At 39.5% G+C, this 21372-nt stretch overlaps 1 protein-coding gene across 19 annotated transcripts in view; it reads left to right on the plus strand.

The window, feature by feature from the left end:
- The window catches only part of NRXN3 (neurexin 3), a gene marked incomplete at both ends in the record, with an annotated part of 1631502 nt that overhangs the window by 1383370 nt on the left and 226760 nt on the right, over positions 1-21372 (plus strand). The window lies entirely within an intron of this gene.

A 21372-nucleotide genomic window follows, 5' to 3' on the forward strand; every position in this document is an offset into this window, starting at 1 on the left:
ACAGACTCTACACAAAGAATAAGATATTATAGAAAATGCATATGGTACATGTTAAGTGAGAAAGGCAAGATACGAATTGTTTATGATCTATAACTATGAAAAACTAACCAAAATAGACACATATTATTTAAAACCGTATAATGTTGGTCCAACTATGTGCAGTTATTTCACAATATTAGAAGTTGAAGAGGACTAGACAGCAAGATAGCACAAGGCAGCACTGAGAAAATTCCTTATCTTTCAAGAAGCATTATTGCTCAGTGGTTTAAAGTTTGGGATGTGCAGTTATATCGCCTGAATGGAATCCTAGCTCCAGGAATAGCTATGTGACATTAGGAAAGTTATACTTGCTTCATCTGCAAAATGCAAAATATGTGAAGATCAAAATAAGATATACATGGATCATGCATAGTATAACACATGGAATATACTAAGTGGTGAATAAATAGTATCATTTCTATGACATCAATTATTGATGTGATTAGGGAATTTTCAATCTGTTAACATATTACAAATTGAGCTTGAAAAAAATATATGCCGTGGTAATGAATAGACAGGCACTGAACTTTGACACTGTTATTTAATACTGCATAAATCTACAAAGGCCTCCAGAAACTCAAATGAATCAGTGCTAATGCCAATGCCTTGTAAATGATAAAGCCGGAGACACCTGAAGATTCTGGACCCTTTTTTTTTTTCTTTTGCATTCCTTATTTATATTTTACCCTGTTACCATGTTCACCTTTGTTTCTGGTTTGTGGGTGCCCAGTGATTGAACCAGGGTGGTTAGAATTGCCTGGGGGTTCTTGGATTCCAGGGGGCTGCCTGGTCCACCTGAGCAACGTGCTCCAAGTGGATAAAGAGCTCCCCCAGGAACATCTCCCTTCTCTGCAGTACAATGATCTTTTCTGATGACTAGAAAGCCCAGGGGAAAGGAGAGCCATCCAAAGGGGTCAAAGTGATGGAAAAGTCAGGCAGGCTTTACGTAACCATGTAAAAGAAACTGTCAATTCCCACCCAAAACCCATTTTCTCATTTTCTTATTAACAACTTCTCAATGTTATTTACAATGACAATGCACCCAGCTTTAAAACAAAACAAACAAGAAAACATTTCCCAGCCTTCCTAGCAGTTAAATAGGCATGTCACTTAAAGTTTGACAAATGACATGTCTGCAACAGTGTTCAGTGGTGCATATAAAAAGTCTGCTTAAAGGGCTCTGACGTGGGTAGAAGGACATCCTTTGCCTTTCTTGCTGCCTGGGTATGATGACTGGAACTTCAGCATCCATATTGGATCATAAGGTCACTTTAGGGATGGAAGTCTTGTGCTAGGAATGGTGGAACACAGAGATAGCAGATCAAAGAGAGAAACGTCTGAGTCTTACACGACTTTGGGGAAAATTCTTTATCAGCTTTAAACTCTCTGATGGTGGACTTTTTAATGTGAGAAAATAAATCTTTGTAACATTTATACCACTAATTTTTGTATCACTGCTATGTATACTGAGCAGAATTCCTAATTACTGCATATATGAATCTGTCAGGTCCGAGTCAGTCGTCCTGCCTCCTACAGGAAAGAGCTTACCTCCAAGCTGCCTCTCGTGGCTCTGGATGCTTCAAGCTTCTGAAAGTGCATTGCCAGCTGCTCAGAGACTGTGCTTGTTTAACTTTGTTTAGCAAAATCACTTCCCAGATCTAAGTAGCAAAGAGATAATGCACGTTGGCCTTAGCATGGGGTTCTCTTTTTACAAGTAATTGACAAGTGTTGTACCACTCAAATAAGCATTGCCCAGAAATCTTTTAAAACCTCATATGATCCCCAATTCTACCAAATCCTAAGAGAAACGAACCAACTGACTGACCGATGACTGGTTCACTAACCAATGGTCACACATACTTACTTACTTCAACCACTATGTGTTGATCACTTTTGTCCACCAAGGGCTAGGTTCATAGCACACAGAGATGAATCAGAAATAGTTCTAAGTCAATCTTTCATTTCATTCTAGCAGGAAACACATTAAACCAGAGCTGAAATCCACTAAGGGGCCCATAGCTGGTGATGCCTTTGCCACACCACAGTGCGGTTTATCTAGCACTAGACTTAGTTGAAATCACTTTTTTCTACAATACTGGCATTTTAAGGCTTTCTCTCAGATAGATAAATCGATAGATATAAACATAAATATCAAAAGACCCATGCTCTATTTTCTGATAGCAATTTGTGTCCAGTTATCTGAGTACCTCAAAGATACCTGCTGCTGTTTTTAACAACTTTAGAAGACAGTAAGTTCTCCAAAAATGCAAGACTTGAAATCTGATACAGAACAGAGTGAACAGATAAGAAATGGTTCAAGGCAGTTTACCTCTGTGATGGTTCTATTGAGACAGAACACACATAAATACGTATATACTCACATACACACAAAGTACTTGAAATAAGAATTGCCTTCAAGGAGAAGCACAAAGGGAACAGAAGTCCCAAGGTATGTTACTGGTCTTGGAAAAGTTTACTGTTTACTTATTTATAAAGGTAAGCGAAGCCCAGTTAGTCTTTAGCTTAAGGAAGAGAGACACAAGAGGAGAAACGGTCTTGGATGGCCTTCATGACTTTTTTCCCCCCATGTTAAGCATGAAAACTTATTTTCAGTATTGGATTTTGGCTGGATTGTTCTTCTTCCCAGAGGCTGGCTCTGCAGGAGTCATTATCAGACCTTTGGAAGTAACATTTGATCTACATCTGAATACATATAGATCCCTCGCCTTCCCTTAGCTTCTCTCTCCTTGCTTTCCCCTCCCCTCTTATGACACTGATTGCATGTGAAATTAGTTATCAGTCCTGTCACATCTTCCACTGCTAACACTGGTCAGTATTGAATTATAGGGAAGGCAAATGCAATTTTCAGCAGCCTAATTGCTTCTCCTGTGCCCAGCAAAACTTTACATTAAATACCCACGGCAAGCAGATTGTATTTGATTTCCATAACAAACTGGTGGGATTTCATTACTGGAATCCCTAGCATCTATTCACATGACTCTTTCCTAACTGCTCTATCAGGCTGGTATTGGAAAAAGCAATTCCTTTTCAAAGCAGCAGCTGCCCAGTGAGGTGTTGATGTGTATCAAGTGGTTCCACAAGAGTGAAATGTATGTGTTAAAACCAGACTGGTTCTTCTCTTTTAGAAGATGACTGACTGAATTCCACAGTGCCTCACTCCATTCTAAGTAATTAGGAGTGCAGTGGCAAAGGATCCCCAGGGCTTGTCAGTGTTGTCCCTAAAGATTACAAGAGATTGGCCCATAGTGACACATGGTGAATGCATTCCATAGACATTGATTGAGAGCTTCCACTGTCCCATCCTCAAAAAGCTCAGAGATTAGGTAGAAGGGAAGAAAAAAATATTAAAAACAAACTGTAATGAACTGTTTCATGTATACTGATAGATGTATCTTCAAGGTATCTTAGTAACTTAGAAGATACTGCAGGTACAGAAGAGGACTCAGATATTCACCAAAATCTTAAAAGAGAAATTAACACTTGAATTGGGTGATGAAGGGTGAGTAGGAGTTCATCAGGCAGACATGGTGGAGAAGAGCATTTTAGAAAATGTAATACCAATAACTAGCATTTATTGAGAGCTTAATTGTGTTAGTCCTGGTTTGAAGCACACTATATGTATTTAAAAGTATAATCTTGGGCTTCCCTGGTGGTGCAGTGGTTGAGAGTCCGCCTGCTGATGCAGGGGACACGGGTTCGTGCCCCGGTCTGGGAAGATCCCACATGCCACGGAGCAGCTGGGCCCGTGAGCCATGGCCGCTGAGCCTGCGTGTATGGAGCCTGTGCTCCACAACGGGAGAGGCCACAACAGTGAGAGGCCCACATACCACAAAAGAAAAAAAAAGTATAATCTTTATAGCAACCCTCTGAGATATTATGCCCATTTTATGAATGAGGAAACTGAGGCAGTGAGAGATTAAGAAACTAACCTAACTATGATTGTTATTTTTATATGTCAACTTGACGGGTCATGGGCTGCCTAGATTAAACATTTATGGGTGTGTCTGTATGGGTGTTTCTGGATGAGATTAATATTTGAATCATTGGACTCAGTAAAGTAGTTTACCCAGGGTCGGTGTGCAGCATCCAATCCATCCAGAAGCGATAAAAAATCAGAGGAAGAACCATTTTTGGTTCTCAGACCTTTGGACTTGGACTCAATTACAATACTGGTTTTCCTGGATCTCCAGTTGACAGATGACAGATCATAGAACTTCTCAGCCTCCATGATCACATAAGCCAATTCCTTATAATAAAGATAAATAGTGTGTGTGTGTGTGTGTGTGTATCTGTGTATGATTTATCTACAGAACTCTGACTAATACACATTTTGGTACCAAGAGCAATTGTAGAGGAACGAATTGTTAAGGATGAGGTTTTTTTCATTGGTTCTGGGATTTCTGGAGTTGGCTTTCAAATCTTATTATATTTAAAGATGCTAATGACTCTATTTTCAGTAGTAAAGAGAGCACTGAGAGTCCATGGTGTGAACTGTTTATAGACATACCCGAAATATCTGCATTGAGTATTCCTAATCAACCACTTATAAGAAGCAAGGAGCTAGGTGGTTCTCTATATGATACTTTCAAATATTTTTGAAAAACTAAAGAATACAATGACACTGGATGGTTGTTACACAGATAATAAATAACAGAGCAAGAATTAAGACTCAGAAATATGAAGCAGTCACAGATGAGCAGGGAAGACAGATTGAAATCATTAAGGATCACATGGGTCATGCTAGGTTGGAGTTAATCTGTAGACAATGGGGAGCCAAAGAAAAGAAGTGGCAAGATCAGATTTGCATTTTAGAAACATTGTTGTGTAAGTAGACAGAAGAAGTGATTAGAAGGAAGCCAGAACTGGAAGCTGGGAGATAAAGTCTTTCACAGTAGTCTAGGCAAGAGATGATGGATGAGAGGCCGAGTCATGGGAACAGCATCCGGGGTGATGAAGAGAGAATATATGAGAAATATTTAAAGGGTGCATTTGACATCACTAGGTAATAGATTGAAGTGTTGGAGGTGGAATTAGAATCAGTGAATCTACTTTTCTGACTTCCTTTCCCTATCCCCAAATCCACCAGGTTTCTTGAAATAAGAAGCAAGGAAAAAAAGGTTGAAGAAGAGGGAGAAAGGTTAAAAGAGATCAGACTTGAGAGGGAGAATTTAAAATTGGAATATTCCAAGGGACTGGGTAAGCCTGAGAAATGTCTACAAACTACTTGTGTATTCTGTGGAATCAGTGTGGATTAGCCATTGAAATTCATAAACCTACAGATTAGCACAGGGCAGGAGTCAAGTCTAGAGAGTTTACTTTTCGAATACTTTAACTCCCTTGTTTTATAGATGAGGGAGTGAGGTCTAGAGAGATTGAAGTGACTTGTCTCAGATCACTTAGCTAAGTGTTTGTTAGTTTGTTATGGAGCCAAATCCATGCCTCCCATTTCATTTGTTTTGGATCATGACACCCTCAAGTAGTAGCCAATTCCCTCCTCTCTGGATGAGAATCTTTAAACACTAAGTCCTAACCTAATATGCCTTAGACAGTCAGTAAGAACTGCATGGCACTGCCCAGAACCCTCCTCATTTCAACCCTAGGATCCACATACTCAGCTTCTGGAAATGTTGGCTGCTGACTGCTCTCATCCTGGTACCTGTCCAGGAATTGCTCTCTGCTGAAGGAAGTTACCTGTTTTAAGATTATACTAAAATAAAAAACAAAATGAAAACGTTGTACAGAGGACGTTTATTGTCATGGTGTGTGTGTGGGGTGCTATGCTTACAGAATAAATTCACAGAGGTAGAATTACTGGTTCCACAATATTAATGAATTTTTAGACGTTTGGTACCTGTTCTCAAAAGGCTTTTCAAAAGTGTACATCGATACACACATAGTAATGTTCAATAGTATTCATTTCACCACTTCTCTCACCGTCATTTTAGAAGCTAATTCATTTTTCATCCCCAAATTCCACTAAATTTCAGGAGAGGAATTAAGGAAATATACCAAACTTTGAGGCATTAAAACTATATATTTAAGAGATTATGTCTTCTGTTGTCAATAACAAGCAATAATAGAGAAGAGGCTCAAAACTAACCAATAGCAGACAAAGAGACCCACATTGAAATTTCAGTTTTTTTTACTTGAAATATGCTTGGTTAAAAGCAATAATTTTCCTCTTCACTCACTGATGAGTCTTTCTCTAGTTGGAATATGACTAAAACCAGTTGTGACTGGGGAAGGGATGCAGGAAGAAGCCTATTAGGTAAAACCAAGAATTGGGGTGATCATAGTCACTTTAGTCAACTTATCCTTTACCAACTGCAGAGTCAAAAAATAACATCAACAAGGTTGTCTGGAATTTGAGAACTATAAAAATACTAAGGCTGTATTATTATCATCATTTAAAATTTTGAATTTAGATATTGTGGCTGAATAGCAGCAACACACGAGAGACATAATCTCCCAGTGAAATTACACTCCCTTGGTTCAGGAAGAGAAAGAAGAAGAAATCCTTGTCACTTTATTTTACTGGTCAAAGCTTTTAATTTCTACTGTTTACATTGTTTTTTAATATTAAAGGCATTTTTTGTAGTCTCTGGTGAAATTTTTTTTTTAATTTATTGATTTTATTTGTTTATTTTTGACTGTGTTGGATGTTCATTGCTGCGCGCGGGCTTTCTCTAGTTGCGGCGAGCAGGGACTACTCTTTGTTGCAGTGCGCGGGCTTCTCATTGCAGTGGCTTCTCTCGTTGTGGAGCACGGGCTGTAGGCGCATGGGCTTCAGTAGTTGCGGCACATGGGCTCAGTAGTTGTGGCTCATGGGCTTAGTTGCTCCGTGGCATGTGAGATCTTCCCAGACCAGGGCTCGAACCTGTGTCCCCTGCATTGGCAGGCAGATTCTCAACCACTGCGCCACCAGGGAAGCCCCTCTGGTGAAATTTTTCAAGATTAATTTTGAGGATAATAAGATAATGTTCTTGTTTACCTGTAATACTTCTGACCATAAGATTCCTTGTGATGTTAAAATCCAAAACTTCCCAAAGGAATTAACTACCAACTGCTTATATTTAACATGTTCCTTATTGCATGTCTTTTATTTGGAGATCTTCTTAAAGTAGTAACAAGTTAGGATTTGTGTCTTTCTACATGATGTTTTTCTCAGTATTACACAGAACACTGTATTCATAAAAGTGAATCAAATCAAGAAATATTTATTCTCCTACTGTATTTCATATACTCTTGTAGATTTTTAAGAAATACCAAATATAGCCATAATTCTGCCCTCAAGAGTTCCCAATCTACCAACGAAGAAAGAACCATATATGTGAAAGGATAAATGTCTTTAAAAAGTGTTCTTAAAAAAAAAAGTGTTTCTTAATCATGAGTGTCTATTTCAGTGATCTCTGGGGCTTTTAAAAGTTATCCACAGAAATTCTGATTATTGGTTCTGACACAGGGCCCCTTTGTTTGTATAATCAGAAAGCTCTATAGGTGAGTTAGATATATACCTTCAAAAAGGAATTATTGTCTTAGAAATTCATGCGAGGCAATGCCTACTTCTACCTGGAGTTGACCCTGGAGGTATTTACAAAGTTAGCATTGCATGAGCTAGGTTTTGAAGAATGGGCAGAATTTGAATAGCCAAGAGGAAATGGGGATATTTATGGTTAGAACTGAATGATCTCAAGAAAGAAATCGGAAAGCATGGGGAGTGATCAGAGAATGATATATATGGCTGGAATATAAAGGTTATATACTGGTAGTTAGGAAGAAAGCTTTAATATAGCAAGCATTGGAAATTCCTAAGGAAGTTTGAGTTTAAAAGTTGAACACAATAAAGCAATTTTAGACTGTTGGAGAATTTTGAATGTCAAGGATTAGTTTTTTGTCATTGTGAAATCATAAAGGTATTTTGAGCTGAGAAGTGGTTTCATAGGAAAATATTTAAGGGCATGTGCAAGGATAGATGAGAATAGAGAGGGAATGGAGGGGAAGCTAAGAGACTACTGCCATGATGCTATAAAGACTTGTACTAAAGTGGTAGCATTAGAGTGCAATAAAGATGACAACATTTTAAAGGAAGGATCCATTGACAGGGTGGCTGATTGGACTTTGGAAGAGAGAATTCATGCCTGAATGAATGGAAAATGAATGGTGCCATTTAGATCATCTAGATCATCGCTTTAGAAGGAACTGGCTTTGGGAGAAAGAAAAAATGAGGGTTTTTCTGATGTCTGAGATTATAGAGAAACAGTCAAGCAGAGTTACGTGGGAGGAAGTTGACCATGCAGAGCTAGGGTCCAAGACCAAGAAGGAGGTGAGGAAAGAGATTTTGGAGGATTTTCCATGGAGGAAATAGGAGTAAATACATTCTTGAGAAGGCATGGGATTTGAAGGGAATAAGATATAGACAGAGACAAGAATAAAAGGATAACACTCAAACCTTGGGGGAAGTCTGTATTTAAGAGGTAGTAGGAGAAAGTGAAGGCATAGTAAAAGAAAGAAAAAGTAACTACAGAAGGGAAAGGACCAGAAAATCAGAACCTACAGGAAAGAGAGCATTTCGGGAGCCAAGGCATGATCAGCTCTATTAAAACACTACAGAGAAACTGGTAAAGCAAGTAATGTTAGGATTAGTCCCCCCCCCACCCCGCGCCGTGTAACAAGAATGATAACTATTACGAGGTAGTTCTGAGGATTAGTTGAAATATGTATATTAAACATTTCATATAAGGTTAGGCATAAGAAAAGCAGTTAGTCAACAATATCTATTGTTGTAAGTGTTATAATTACTAATCAGCACCCAACTATGCTGAGCACTTTTCTGGTTACACATTTGGATAAGATACAACTCTCACTTTCAAAGAGATCAGCATCCATACAAAGAAAAAGATATAACCAGGTAAATACTATATTATGGTATTAGTTCTATGAGAAAGATGCATATACAGTAAAAAGAGGCTCTAAGAGAGAAAAGTGAATACTTTATCCATCCTTTGTCAGATGCAAGTTATAGGATTAGCCTTACATATTAAATTTTACTCTTAGAGTTGTAAAATTTGCCAAGCCAGTTCATGGGGTGTTGAATCTGCGTAATGATTATACGCCTCGCCTCAAACCTGGAGGGACAGACTCTTGGGAGAGACCAGACGAAATTCAATGTCTTGTATCTTTTCTCCATGCACAGACCCCTTGTTTACTTTCTCTACTATAAATAAATCAGAATGACTTTGAGCAATGGGCATTTTCTGTAGCTTGAAAAACAGTTGATCTTTATACCCAGTTTACAAATTAGGCAAACAGATAAATTATTTATAGCATGGTGAAAATAGAATTTGACCAAATCCAACAGCTTTCTTAGGGCTACTTTGTTCCTCAAGGAATGGGTCATTTCACCCTTGGCAGAATCCAAGTTTTCACAAACTTTTCTACTCAAAGTATATTCTAACCAATGGCATGAGTATCACTTGGATACTTGTTTCAAATGCAGAATCTTAGACCCTATTCCAGACCTACTGAAGCAGAATCTGCATTTTGGCAAGAACTTCAGGGGAACTGTGTATAGGTTGAGAGGAACTGGGCTGGAACATTGTATGATGAGAGCTTAGGAGCTCAACCACATGCCCCGCACTGCTCCCATGTACTGTTGGGTGATGTCAGAGCATCGTGAAGGAATTTTGGATTATGGTTTAGTTCAGAGTCCATATGGTGGGGACCACAATTAGAACAAGGTACCACCGCTTGTTTTATCTGAGTTAAGTGATATGGGTTTGCACAAATGAATATTTCTGATTGCAATGGACAAAATGTTGATGTCCCCTCAAAATGTATATGACGATATCTTAACCCCCAAGGTGATGGCATTAGGCGGTAGGACCTTTGGGAGGTGATTAGGTCATGAAGGCAGAGCCCTCATTAATAGAATTAGTGCCATACAAAAGAAGCCTAAGAGAGGTCCCTTGCCCCTTCTGCATGTGAGGTCCCAGCTAAAGGACTACTGTCTAGGAAACAGGCTCTCACCAGACACCAGATCTGCCTGCACCTTGATTTTGGACTCCTTAGCCTTCAGAACTGTGAGAAATAAATTTCTGTTATTTATAAACTACTGAATCTATATTTGTGCTATAACAGCCCTAACAGACTCAGAGGAACTGAGCCATTAAAGATAGGGGTAGGAGTGATTATTTTGCCACTGGAAAGTGCTTCTAGACTCAGAAGCAAGTAAAACCTGGAGAGTCCTTCCAGAAATCAGAAATATTGGCAAAGAGCTTCATTGATGGTTTATATAAATGTTTCTGTCACTAGCTAACTGCACGACTTTAGACATTTTTTAACCTCTCTAAACTTGAGTTTTCTCATACAAAGAATGTGGATAGTTATTGTACCTGTATCACAGGGTTACTGTGGAGCTAAATGAACTAGAATATATAGAGCAGTTAGCACAGAGTCGAGTCCTAGTGAGGGCTCAATAAGTACTACTTGTCTACTATTATTTAGTTTGTTATTATTCTATAATAATTGAGTATCTGTTATCTAATCTCTTATGTAAGAATAGTGAAATAATAGACTTCTGGATACTTTGGGGAAAGTTCAATAATTTCAAGTTAAGTGATATTGACAAATACTGTGATACTAAAGATTCTGGTGGTACTTAAGGAACTATTTTCTTAGTCTCTATGCTGTGGCCAGTAAAACTATTTATATCTTTTGTTCCTGCTACATTTGAGCCAAAATGCCCCCCTCTTTCTCAAGAAAATGCCATCAGCTCACCATTCCCACCCTATGCAAATGCCTTTTGCAGCCTTAGAAGCAGGTCTGAGCAGATGAACACAGCAGCCTGTGGACGCATGTTTACCCTCCTTTCCCACTATTCAGCTTACTTTACATTTTCTAGGAACACATTTTAGGATGGAATTGCCTCTATTCCATTTATATTTAGTCAATTATCTGGTTTATTTTCTGTTTTTACAATCTAACTAATCTCAGCACATTAACTTAGTCTAAGGCATGGCAGCTGTGGAAACCTGATTTATTTACTTTGAGAGAAAAAGGGCAAGCTGGCACAGTGTCCTCCCGTTTTGTGATTATATGCAACTGATTATGAGCATGGATGGTATTAAATTCTGCTCTTAAGCCACTAGAGTCAAAACAGTATAAGTGACTGTAACCCTACATATTTTCCAGGAAGATGCAAGTGGTTGTTTCCAAAGGAATGCCAATTCATTCTCCTCTGCAGGTCTTACTCAGAATATTTAATTCTGAACTATTGGCCTATCACCCATTAACTGCCCTTTCTACCATCTTTGACTCCCTCAATGAAGAAATGAAGAAATTCTTCATTTACTTCATCTAAAATGTTGTATTGTTTTATATTCTAGAAGCCATGAGAGAAATCCTTGAGGCCTTAGCTCCTGTGTTCTCTTTAAATTGTAAACACTGGATCATTTCAGTTTTATTGATCGTATTTATTTTTCATTCTTCTTCCACCAATCTTTTAAGTCCTTTCTCCAAACTCTTGGAAGGCTTTGACGGGAAAGCCTATACCTCACCTGCAGATGCTTTCATCTAGATGCCTAACCTCCTGCCGTGACCACTGTTCCTTTATTAAAGATAAGGATTGCCTTTGGTTAACTCCTCGGCACGAGAGCAATGATTGATTTCCCACTGGGTGCATTGCAGGTGATATTGCAGATTTCACTTTCTCCACATGACTGAGCCACTGATAATGATTAAAAATTCAAAAGACTGCCAAAGAGCCACATTATTGTTCCCTCACAGGGGGCTTTAAAAATATGTAGTCTAAATTGTTTCTTCTAAGGCTAATATCAGTTTTATCTTCAAAGCATCAGTGTGACTTCTTTATATAGGTGCAAAGGAAAACTAAAGAGTGACAGATGAAAATGTTTATATTCTTAGTCTTAATACTGACTCATTGTATATACCAGTTTTGAATTTCACTTTATATTCCATTTCTAAAATGGGATAGAAATACGTGGGATAAACTGCTATCCAAGTCAGTTAGGTCTTCATGTCCTAAATAGCACCTCTCACGATGCCCTTTGCCCTATGGTTGGATCTGAACATGCCTCTTTATTCCCAACTGTGCTTTGGATCCAGTTTTACAGACACAGCGTCTATGAACAACACAGCTGTGTTACTCTAGAGTGCAGAGATTCACAGCTCAGGCTTTGTAGTGACCTTGTCATGAATTCAAATTCCAGTATTGCCACTTTCTTGCTCTGTAGACTTGGGCTAATAAATTAGCTTCTTTGACCCATAGTTTCTTTATCTATAAAATAGGGATGATAGTAGTACATATCTCATAGGTTTATTGGGAGGATCAAATGAAATGTAATTAGAAAGTTGGTGCGAAGTATCAAGTATAATATGAGCACTATATTGGTACGAAACATTATTTTTATTACTTAGTAGTTTGCAGGTTTGACTCAGTCCATTGTAAACTTTCAGAGGACAAGACCTCGATTGTATTTCATTTTTGTGTCTCTATAATCTAGCACAGTGGTCTGCATTTAGTAGTTATAGCGAACAGTGAATGAACAAATTATATGAGTGATTAAATAATCACTTCAGGTTTATAATTTGTCAAAGGAATAACTTCCAGGTAGACTTTTTCCCCTAGGATGTGTTCTTTAAGATGGTCCTAGTGCTAATGCTGTAGTTGCCTAAACTAGCTCTGTGAGACATCCTGGGGCCTGAACCCCCCGCAGTGTATCCTGGGACCCTCGTGGGTCTCAGTCATATTCCTTCATTCATGAGATCATGCCTCACTAGTCATTTTCCTATATTTGTCACCACTGATGTAGCCTATGTGCTCAATTTTCTAATGCTTATTATGTTTTAAGTTTCCTTCCTTTTCTTAAGAAAAAAATCCACAGAAATATGGCAAAACTCTACATGAACCCACATTTTCTCACATCTTTAGCTCGGAAACTCTGTTCTTTTGCAGAAAAACAGGTTACAAACATGGCAGCGTCGAACAGAATTGACACGTGACCTTTGCTTCTATTGATCCATTGCTTATTTGGATCAGGTGTGATCCTTCTCCTGTTTATGCCTTATTGCTTCTTTGTGAACTAGTCACTTGCTTGAGTGTTTGCACCTCCAAACTTTCTCAGCACCATTAGCCCTGATAATATCCCTTCCTTCCAAGGCTTCCAAATTATTCAGGTAGGCTGAATAGAAAGTCATAGAAAGTCAGTGTGTTTACACTGCAAGCTCACACAGACACACACACACACACACACACCCCTTCTCTATGACCACACCTTGGTAGGCTCACCTGGATCATGCCCATCTCTTTGTTTACAGAAATATTGGCATATTTCTATGCCAATCATGTCTCAGGATTATTATTTTACATTTTTAATAAATAAAGAAAGAGAATGATACAAAGTGGTAGAAAGAAAGGTAAGATTAATTGGTTGGACCGGCCAATTATCAGACAACCTAGATTTTACCGGTAGCTTTCTGATCAGGGAGCCTGGGGGTAGAAATAAAAAGAATGGCAACCTTTGCTGAATCCTGTACATATATGGAAGATACAGTGATGATGTGCCCTTTGGTAGCTGAAAGCATGTAGCTATAAGAAGTAAGTGTTTTAGTTTTCAAAATGGCAGTCCATGGCTCTTCATAGCTGCTTCCTGAGGTGGGTTTATGGCCAGTTGGGTGGTGATACAAATACAAGGCTTGCTAAAAGTTACAAAATGCCAGTGGCTGTTCTTAGAAGAGAGCCTTAGGCTACCAGACGAAGCCACTTCAGCAGTATTATCAATTACTAACCTCTCCCTAAAAGTGGGGGCACATTTTTATTATTCTGGACTGTTGATTTGCATCTTGGTGCATCACTACTTACCTTTTCTTCCCTTTGGTTTCACTGGGATTCTATCCTGGTACATTCCCAACCCCACAGCAAAAGAACGACAGGAATGGACATCTAAGGCACCCATCTCTGAATGAAGATAACTTAGTCATTACTGCTTAATGCATTTCTGGGTTTGTATTATGTCATTAAATAACACAGCATTCATTCATTTATCCTTGTATCAATTCAATCACTTATTCAATGAATATCCGATAGAACTGGGTTGTATCCTGACTTTACGGCTCACTAGCTCTGTGACATTGGATATGGTTATTAACCTCATTGAACTTCAGTTGCTATATTTTCAAAGTTTGAATGATAGTAACTAACATCAGGTTGTTAGAGGATTAAATGATATATACAAAGCTGCTAGGATGCGTGCTGACATGTAGGAGGTACTCAAGAGATGGTAGCTGAAAAGAATATTACTTACAATTTTGTTAGTGTATAGCATGACAATTTTCAATGTAGGTAGTGACTGTATTTGTGGAGTCTTAATAGTGGCATTTAAAAAATCCATTTTAGGATTCTTTAAAATCTAAGGAATTGGATTTTGTTCTCCTTCTTACTATATTAAAAAAAATTAGGGCTTCCCTGGTGGCACAGTGGTTGAGAGTCCGCCTGCCGATGCAGGGGACATGGGTTCGTGCCCCGGTCCGGGAAGATCCCACATGCCGCAGAGCGGCTGGGCCCATGAGCCATGGCCGCTGAGCCTGTGCGTCCGGAGCCTGTGCTCCACAACGGGAGAGGCCACAACAGTGAGAGGCCCTCATACTGGAAAAAAAAAAAAATTAAAAGGAAAAAAGTAGGTTTCCTTTTAACAAATCTATTAATAGAGAAGGAAGCACTGAGACTTCTTTGGAATGCAAGATAATAAAAAGTTTGTAGGCAAATTTTTTAACTAAGAAGGCATGGATTTTTCCTTATGAGAGGACAGTTTAAAGGTTTAAAATTTTTAAATAGTCAAGGATCTCACCTTTGAGGAAAATTGGAAACAATATCTTTTTCTTATATAATAAATCAAGAATAGTGGACTGAATTTCCATGACTCCTTCTCCTTTTAAATTCTGCTCTTGTGGGAAGACAGATTTTGGCTCAGTACAAGTTAAGAGCCACGTTTTCCTCATACAGTTCCTGTGATATTTTTAGAAGTATCCACTTCCTTTTCTCATATGTCAATTGTGTAGGTCTTTGAAGTTTCTGTGTCTCTAGATGATGTCTGTATTCAACCAACTTGAAGATTCTTCTGTTTGGGTTTGGCAGAGGGTTTAGACAGTGAGGGTTTTGACTTGACCCAGGTCTTCTGCAGGCCAGGCCTAACTTACCCAGGTAAGGACAGGGCCTGGAAGTGAGGAGGAGAGTTATGTTCTACAGCCCTTTCAGAAGCTCAAGCACATCTTGCAGCCCAGCCTGCTGCTGAGAGCATGCTGGCAGTAACAGAGCAGGTTCCCGTGGCCAGGCACATGGGCAAGAGTGAAGTCAAAAGTCTGGAATATTAACCCAAAGAAAGAAGACTTCCCAGGAAAAAGGCCATTAGACCTGTTCTAGGAGACCTCAAAAAACAGCAGTAGGGAGAAGTTGTAGCATCCCCAAGAGCTGGTTAAATCTCCAATGGGCTCTTCCTAGGAGAGGGAGTTTCCCACCACTGGAGGTATTGAAGAAAAAGGAAGGACAGACACTTTCCAGGGTTATTGAAGGAATTTATTTCTCAGATGCATTTTGTACTTGATAACTACTGAGTTCTTCTCCGTCTTAGAAATTCAATGGTTATTTGAATTAGATCCATTTTTCACATTTTTTCCATTGGGAAGTTGTTCTCAGTACTGTTTCTCCTCTTTGAAACTTAATAAGAAATTATAGAAATCCAAAACATTTTAAAGTGATGGCTAATTAACATATTACTCTCAGAGAAATAGGATCAATGTGATCAAAAGTGAATTGGAGGGTTTATTTACTTTAACATCATTCTGATTTCTTCTACTTGGTTAAGGAGGGAGAGAGAGATCAGGAAAGGGAAGGAGAAAGTGGGGGAGAAAGTGAGACCATATTCAATTTCCCAGGGAAGGGAAGAAGAAAAAGAAATTGAGTTTTTAAAAATACATGTAACACTGTACTGGGTCATTATGGTTGTTTATAATGCTCATCTTCCCTTAGACCTGACTGGCTTTCTGCTGGACCCGAGACATCTCCCTTGAGAGCATGATCACAGAACTGTTAGAAATCCTAATACGTCACGATTTTACCACCCATCCTCTTCTAAGTATTCCAGCTTGGAGAGTTTGCAGAGCCCTGGTTAATAAATGTTGAACCTTTCAGGGTATCTATGAATCTTGACAGGGGTGGTAGGGGACTAGAATTTAATTAAAGGCACAAGCTATGTGGGTATTGTGGAGTCTCAGATTCCAGGAGGGAGACGGTCATTGTATGGAGGTTGCTGGTGGGAGGTAAGCAGGAAGGCAAAGTGGTGTGCAAAGGTTGAAGGAAGATGATATCCAAAGGCTTAAACAAGGACGAAGAAAGACAAAGAGATGGGCATGATCCAGCTGAGCTTACCAAGGCGTGATCATAGAGAAGGTGTGTGTGTGTGTGTGTGTGTGTGTGCGCGCGCGCACGTGCGCTTGCTGTATAAACACACTGACTTAGAGATAGCAGCCCTTTCCCCTGATAGAAATTTGATGACAGCAGCAACAAAACCTGAACAGAGACTAATTAAAGAGCAAGGAGGTAGCTAATGAAATGAAAGTAATTTTAAAAGCATGAAAAGAAATTGTTGTTAACACACCATGTGGTTAACCTATGAACCTAGCTGCTGTGGAAACATAATAACACAGAGTCAGCTCCTGCAATGCAAATAAGTTCCTTCCTGGGTGGAAATGGGGCTCTTTGGAGAAAGATTAACTTTAATGTCCAGGGGGGCATAATTTAACTCACTGGAATAGTAATTTGACAAATGGCACCATTGTGGTCCTAGTGAATGCTGCTGCTTTCTATTAGCAAAACCATGTGCTGCAAAACCATGAAGAAAAACATTCTTGTGCTCCCCCTACCCCAGCATAAGGACAACTTTGAGCCTGCTCATTTTTGAAACTTCCAGCAGCAGAAAGAAAGCTCTAAGGTTTGGTAACGTGTGACACAAAACAGAGTGAGCCTGGTTCAGAAAACATTTCTCCAAGGAGGGTAGTGTTTGCTGGGTTTACCCATACTGGGTTTTGGAATCGATGATTCTTGTCCTTTTGGTCCACGTGGTTCAAGTTAAAAATAAAAGGAGTTTCTTCTACTTGGGACTTGAGTTAGTTGAGAGTGTGATACTGAGGTTTGATGGACATTTACATACCAAATTACACATAACCCAGTGTGTGGCTGATATTAAATCACTTCTCTTCACTAAGGAGCTGGTAAGCATCTTAACCAGGTAGGGCTGGGGGAATTTTCAACACAGTTCTAGCTGTGTTGGGATTCCTGTTCCCTTATCTCCTTATTTTATGTGTCATACACTGATTCTCTTCTAAGTTCCAGGGCATTTTACAGGAAAATATCCCTTCCATAAATAAGGAATTTAGACCAGGGGCAAAAACATCTCCATCTCTCTGCTTGCAATTATCACTCAATGTTCAAACCTTATGCTCAAAGTTTTCAATATTTATATCTCTTGCTATTGTAGTTCCTAATATACCCTTGTACAGGTGTATTTAAATCTGGGGATGCTTGAATCTTTTAGTATATATATGCTCTTCACAGTTTCTCTGCTTGAGTTGTCTCCCTGCTATAAACTGCAGGGATAAGAGCCATTTTTTGCAGCCACCCTGGTTTTTACCAAGGAAGAAACAACCTCTGTATCATGTACTTGCTGAAAAGGTCTCCTCTAGTGTCAACCATTCACCCAGTCGTTTATTTACTGAGTGCCTACTATGTTTCAGGCAGGGGTCTAAAGGGAACGACTCAGACAATGTTCCTGTCCCATGTATGCCATATCCTAGTGAGAAGAGGCAGATGATAAATAGGTAAATCATAAATCAGTTGCCAGTAGCCATAAGTGCTAGAGTGCAAAGGAACTGAAACAAGGCAGAGGTACTTCAGTGGTTGGAGAAGACCCCTGGAAGGAGGAGACATCCCACTTGAAATCTAAGAGATGAGATGGGCCAATAAAAGCAGACCTGGAAGAAGGCAATTGAGGACAGAGGAAGGAGAAGCCTGCAAATGTGGAAACAAGGGGGCCAGGGTGGCAAGAGCAGAGTGAGAAAGGGAACACGAGGAGGGAAGCAGAGGCTGGCTCCTGAAGTGTATGGTTGTTCACCGACAATAATCATCGACAGTCTCACATTTTACAAAACCCAAGTTTATAATAAAAAAGAAAATTATATCTCTATTTTTTCTCATCTTTGCCTATGACCTTTATTAAATAACAATAAGAATAATAAATTTATTAAGTCCATTGCACGTTCTAGTCACAATGTTTGAAGTAGTTTACGTATGTTATCTCATTCAGTCCTCGCATGTGTGCTAAGAAGTAGTGATGAAGCCAAGATTTAGAGAAATTAACCAATCTTCCAAGATTTAGCGCAGCTAGTGAGTTGCAAAACCTGGATCAGTCTTACGCAGGCTTGTTTTCAAAACCATAGATTGACTTCTAAACTACGTAACTTTTCTAGCACTACCACTGTACTCTTACTGTGTGCCAGGAACTAAAGTGGATATTTTACACATATTACCTCAAAATACAAAACAATCTGACAGAGTAGCTATCATTCCCATCAATTTTCAAGTAGGAAAACTGAGAAATAGAACATTCAAAGAATTTGCTTGAGACTAAATGCTAGTAATTGGCAGTGCTGGGATTCAGAGTGAGGTCTACCTGAGTCTGAAGCCCATTCTGTTGAACACTCCACAACCTGCCTTCCAATGTCATCAGTGCCTCAATCTGGAAACACAGGCCCAGGTTGCAGAGGGGCTAACTTGAGAAGGATGGGTTGTAGGGACAGGATTTAAGTCACCTTTGTTTCATCAGTGTAACTCATGCTCCCAGGTGGGTAAGATCTTACCCATTTCTCTTTTCCCCTATCAAATACAGACTTCTCTATGAGCTGTGTCTTGGTAAGTCTGACCCAATAGAACCTTGCCATCATGTGGGCACCATAGCAATTGTATCACTCCTCCTCGGTTCCAATTATTTTTGTCCATGCTTCATTGATTCTTTCTACTCACCTCCTGTGGGCACACTTACTCCCTGAGAAGTAGGGCTATATCTCCCTCATTTATGCACCCTGTGTAACATCTAGCTGCTTAATGTGTCACATAATATAGGTGCCCAATAAATATTTAACAAAGTAGTTGATACTTCAGGAAATATGGGAAACACCCTATCTCTGCTGTTCTATTTCTTAGACTCAAGCATTTAAGAGGATTTGTTTGGAAAGCCTCGAAGGAATATTTATAATGTGACAGATAATGAGACAGTCTTTGGAAATGGGAAAGAAACAACATGAGCAGAAGAATGGATGGCAACAGAACTGTGCTGTTTTCTGCCAACTGATGTTCCTCTTGTCCCCATGGAAAGATAAAACCAAAACTTTTCTTCCACTCTAGGGTGAACTAACTGGCTGTGTTTTTAACCTTTGCTAATGGAGTTTTGGCCATCCAGCTTTAGGAATTCACCTAGGCCAAATTGGGCCACTCCAGGATGGGTTATGCCCCCAGAGGCTCTGCCATGTGAACTTCTCAGTGCCTTTTACTCTATCCAGTGTCACTTCTGATGTGCCAAGTAATATGCCACACACACAAAACCATACCAAATTGAAAAAAGAAGAAAAAGAAGAAGATCTTAGGCTGCCGTTACTACATATTGCCCTTACCAAAGAACGTTATTTCAGTGGAGAATGTGCCCTTCACAAAAAATGATTTTTCTACAAAAAACAGCTGTGGTTGGGGAAAGACACAAGGTAAAATATATGCTACTCTCATCTAGAGAATAAAGAGAAAAGAGATAGCTAGCCATAGCAATCCTACCGGCTAACTCACTTTGGCACAGTGTATCCTATCTATCTCACGTTGTCTAGGACTGAGGCTGAATAATAGGGGGAGACAGGTATTAGTTCAGGAAATAAGGCAGACTGACAGAGAGAGGGTGAGAGAGAGAGAGATTAATTTGTACCTGAAACCTCTCCAGTCTTGTATTTGACAGGTTACATGAGGAAAAAGCCTCATAAGGGCACTAGAGTTGGTTTAGATCCAAGTGGAAATAATGTCCGAAAAAATCCATTACCTTTTTGTTTTTTGATACTGTGTTGCTTTGGGGATGTACAATGCCTGAAGAGGAAGTAGGCCAGTTTCTGCAAAGCTAGAAATTTAAAACTCACAAAAATGTTGTGAAGTTCCTTTGATGGTGCCCATTTTACAAATAAAGAGACAGAGGCTCAAAGTAGTTGCTGAGTACGTCCATGGTCATTCTGCCAATGAGCTGGATCCCTTCCAGGCCTTTCCTGGTCTGTCTGCCTCCGTTGGCCTCCATGCTCTTTCCTGTTTACTTTACTGTTCATACACATCACAGTGCCAACCAGCCTAAAGAGCACTGGTTTTATATTAAACAAAAGAAGATGAAAACCAGAGTTAAAAAAGAAAACAAACAAGTGAAAGCACTAGCTGAGTTAGAAGACCCATTTTGTGCTTCTTGATCAGGCTTTGATAACAGGAACATCAAGGTTCAACTCTTGCCTGAATCTGCAGACCTGAAAGGTAAGAGAAATTTATCTAAGACCAAACAATAATCCAGGAACTGAGTGGGGCTGTGGTTCACAAAGTGTGTTAGTTTCCTCAAGATATTACAACAACATATCACAAACTAGGTGACTTAAATCAAAAATGTATTATCTCATAGGTCTAGAGTCTAGAAGTCCAAAATCAAGGCAGGACTATGCTCCTTCTAAAGGCTCTGGGTAGAATCCTTCCTGGCCCCTTCCTGACTTCTGGTGACGGCCATCAGTCCTTGGTGTTCCTTGGCTTACAGCTGCATCACTCAGTCTCTGCCTCTTTCATCACAAGGCACTCTACTTTGTGTGTCTCTCTCTCCACATGGCTTTTCCCTCTTATTATAAGGACACCAGTCATATTGGATTAGAGTGTGCCCTAATGACCTCATCTTAATTTGATTATATCTGCAAAGACCCTGTTTCCAAATAAAGTTATATTCTCAGGTACCAGAGATGAGGGCTTCAGCATATCTTTTGAGGGGATACAATTCAGCCCATAACACCACATTGTAACTGTGCTTCTTCAGAATTTCTGTGGGCTGATGCCCATAGTCGCCAAGTATATCATTGCTAACATGCTGAGGCGTTGGGGGGGAATCCAGGGATTTTATCTCTTTGACTGGTGGCCCTAGGATAATCTTCCTGTCACATCACACTCTGCTGCCATGGTCAGTACCTCAT

This window comes from Hyperoodon ampullatus (genome assembly GCF_949752795.1).
Source record: "Hyperoodon ampullatus genome assembly, chromosome: 3".
In the NCBI taxonomy this organism is placed as follows: domain Eukaryota; kingdom Metazoa; phylum Chordata; class Mammalia; order Artiodactyla; family Ziphiidae; genus Hyperoodon; species Hyperoodon ampullatus.